The sequence below is a fragment of the Callospermophilus lateralis genome, chromosome 3 (assembly GCF_048772815.1).
Source record: "Callospermophilus lateralis isolate mCalLat2 chromosome 3, mCalLat2.hap1, whole genome shotgun sequence".
NCBI lineage: Eukaryota > Metazoa > Chordata > Mammalia > Rodentia > Sciuridae > Callospermophilus > Callospermophilus lateralis.
Genome location: NC_135307.1, coordinates 133,473,766 through 133,477,271, shown reverse-complemented (window position 1 = coordinate 133,477,271; position 3,506 = coordinate 133,473,766). Strand labels below are relative to the sequence as shown.

The following is a 3,506-nucleotide window of genomic DNA, read 5'->3' as shown; positions in this document are numbered from 1 at the left end:
TTCCTTCATCTTTAAATCTGAAGCTTAGCTTTGCTGGATCTACAATTCTTGGTTGGCATCCATTTTCTTTCAGAGCTTGATAAATATTATTCCAGGACCTCCAGGTGTTTAGGGTCTAGGTTGAGATATCAGCTGAGATCCAAATTGGTTTCCCCCTATATGTAATTTGACATTTTTTTTCTTGCAGCCTTTAAAAGTCTATTCTCTTTCTGTCTGTTATGTATTTTCAATATAGTGTGCCTTAGTGTGGGTCTGCTGTAATTTTGTACCTTTGGGGTTCTGAAAGCCTCTTGTAGATGATTTTCTATTTTATTCTTTAGATTTGGGAAATTTTCTGATATCATGTCATTGAAAAGATTGTGCATTCCTTTGGTTTGTATCCCCACATCTTTGTCTATCCTGATAAATCTTAAATTTGGTCTTTTTATGTTATCCCATAATTCTCAAATATTCTCTTCATGGTTTCTTACCATCTTCTCTGTATGGTTGATTTTATTTTCAAGAGTAAATATTTTGTCTTCATTGCCTGAGGTTCTGTCTTCCAAGTGGTCTCATATATTGGTGATACTTTCTGTTCAATTTTTTGATTGGGTTTCCTATTTCCTCTATTTTGAGATTTCTGTTTGATTTCTTTTTATAATCGCTGCTTCTTTATTGAAGTGAGTTTTCACTTCTTGTTTTTTTTTTCTCTGATACCATCCTTTATTTAGAAAATCAATCTAACTATGTATCTTCTAAATTCCATCTCTGACATTTCTTCCACAGTATTTTTTATGAATTCTAGACAACATTCTTGATGTTGGAACATCTTGGTTTTATTTGAGACACTTTGTTCCCTTGTTTTTTCATGTTTCATGTTGTCTTTCCATCTAGTCGTATGGATTTGAGGCAGTAGTTTCTATTCTGTAGTCGTAGAGTGTCCATGAAGGTTTCCAGTACCTCACCTTTAAAAGGGATACCAATATTAACACCACCCAATGCAAACTACATACAGTCTTACACCAAATAGCTCCTATTATGGCATCTATAGTTTTGTTGCAATAAGTAGAAATGATGCATTCAATTATCATCAATTATCATTCAATTATCATCTACAATATAAAGTTTGCTAAAAGGGTTTACAATTTCAAATGATGAAGAAAGAAGGAATAGAAGTAGTATAGGATTTGAGGTTTATGAGGGAATAGGAGAGAAGATAGAAGTAAAAAAAATATATAGTAAGAGCAAAGGAGGAATTAATAGAGATTGGCTGTTAGCATGACAGAAGTGAGAAAGAGAATTCAAAGAGACAGATCAGTGAGAGAAAAATATATGCAGATTAAAAACAAAGTAAAATTTTAAAAATACATAACAAAACTGTAATATACTATTCATAAATCCATTCCTCAATAAATTGATGCATGAAAAATACTTGGTTTCAAAGATGGTAGAGATGTGAGAGGGAAAAAAAAGCGGGGGGGGGAGAATCTCAATGAAAAATTCAACACTTTTTTTCCATTGTTGTTCAAAAGTTTCTCAGCTTCCCTTCTCTGCTGATATGTGTGGTTGTTAAAGTTTTATGGTAGCTCTAGTCTGGTGGGTGCTGGACCGGTTGGCTTGGTGAGCCAATAGCAAGATGCTCCCACACCCTCTTCTAGTCTTCCCACCTGTAGTAGCTGGCTCCTTCCATACCCACACATTTCAGGACTCACTGAGATGAAGAGAGTCTAGTTCTCTCCAGTTTCTTCAACTTGTGCTCTCCCCAGGGTAATGTCCCCCATCTCTGGGTTTCCAAAGTCTTGCCAGGCCCAGACTGACCCATGCAGAACCAACTGCAATCTGAGGGATGTGGGCTTCAGATACCCCAGGTTCTGACTCATTGCATTCCCAAAATCTCAATGCTGTTTTATCTTGCAGATAGACCACCAGGGATGTGCTCTCACAAAGGAGCAACCCTGCAAAGAACCAGCCAGACGACAGCCACTGGCACACCAGCAGGAAGTCCTCATTTGGAGGTACCCTGACAATTGATTGCCAGGCCCTGGTCAGAGTCCCCAGGCTGAGGCGGCTGCTCCCCAAGATGTCTGCAGTGTTAGCTTCAAACCTGCAGGCCCCTTGGCCCTGGACTCCCAGCCCTGCCTGGTATCCCAAGATGGTAGCAGCTTCCTGTAACCAATCCTGTGGGTACCCTGACAACGGACTTCCAGGCAGCAGTGGACAGTGGGCGGTTAGTGGATGATTGTTGGGCAGTGAGCAATGGGCAGCAAAAGGCAGGCGATCATCAGGCAAAAGGTGGGCAAATAGGCAAATAGCCAGCAATCAGCAGCCTTCAGTGAGCAACCTGCTAATTATTTTTTAATTGTAGTAAAAACATCCATAATATAAAATGTACCATCTTAACCACGTTTATGTTTTCAGTTCAGTGGTATTAAATATTATTGGGCAGCCTTCACCACCATCCATCCACAGATCTCATTTCATCTTGCAAAACTGAAACTCTGATCCTAGGTGCAGTGGCCTGTAATTCCAGCAATTTGGGAAGCTGAGGCAGTAGGATTGCAAGTTCAAGATCAGCCTGGGCATCATAGGGAGACCCCATGTCAAAAAAGTACTGGGGTATAGATCAGTGGTAGAGCACCCCTAGGTTCAATCTCCAGTACCAACCACGCACACACACACACACACACACACACACACACAGAGAAGAACACAATCTGAAACTCTGCCTATTAAACAGCAACACACCACTTCCTTCTTCTCCTCCCCCTACCCCTTTTCTCTGGCTACCAGTCCACTTTCTGTTTCTATGAATGTGACTGTTCTAGGTGCTTCATGTAAGTGGTATCATAAAATGTTTGTACTTTTATAGCTGAATTATTTCACTTAACATAATGTTTTCAAGGGTCATCTTTTCTATAGCTTGTGACAGAATTTCCTTTCTTTTTAGGGCTGAATAATTTTGTTTAGCATTCACCCAGTAATGGATACTTGGGTTGCTTCCATCTTGCTTTTCAGCCTTTTGGCTAAGATCATATGTAATATCTGTTTTATCAATTTAATATCTGATACATGCTCTATCCAAAGTCAATATGTTAAGTGGATGTTTGGAGCAGGAAGATAGAACAGGAGCTTGCTCTATTCTTTCCATGTATTGCCCTGGTATAGCAGTACTTCAAGGATTGCTGCACCCCACCCCACAAAACAAACAAAAAATCTCCTCAAGCCTCTGCTTTCAATTCCTCCTCCTCCTCCTCCTCCTCCTCCTCCTCCTCCTCCTTCTCCTTCTGGTACTGTGATTGAACCCAAGGGCACTTTACCACTGAGCCATGTACCCAGAACTTTTTATTTTTTATTTTGAGACAGAATCTCACTATGTTGCTGAGGTTGGGCCTTGAACTTGTGATTGTCCTGCCTCAACCTCCTGAGTTGCTGAGATTATAGGTGTGTACCACCACACCTGGCCCTGCCTTCAATTCTTTTGAATGCATACCCCAATTTATAATTTCTGGATCATAGGGTGATTCTGG

The 3,506-nt window shown here is 40.2% G+C and overlaps 1 non-coding gene across 1 annotated transcript; it reads left to right on the top strand.

Annotated features, from left to right (window-relative positions):
- The first annotated feature begins 2,982 nt into the window (after window positions 1-2,982).
- LOC143396141 (U2 spliceosomal RNA) lies at window positions 2,983-3,172 on the top strand. The gene has a single exon (XR_013091016.1). It is a non-coding gene; the product is annotated as a U2 spliceosomal RNA (small nuclear RNA).
- Window positions 3,173-3,506: the final 334 nt, after the last annotated feature.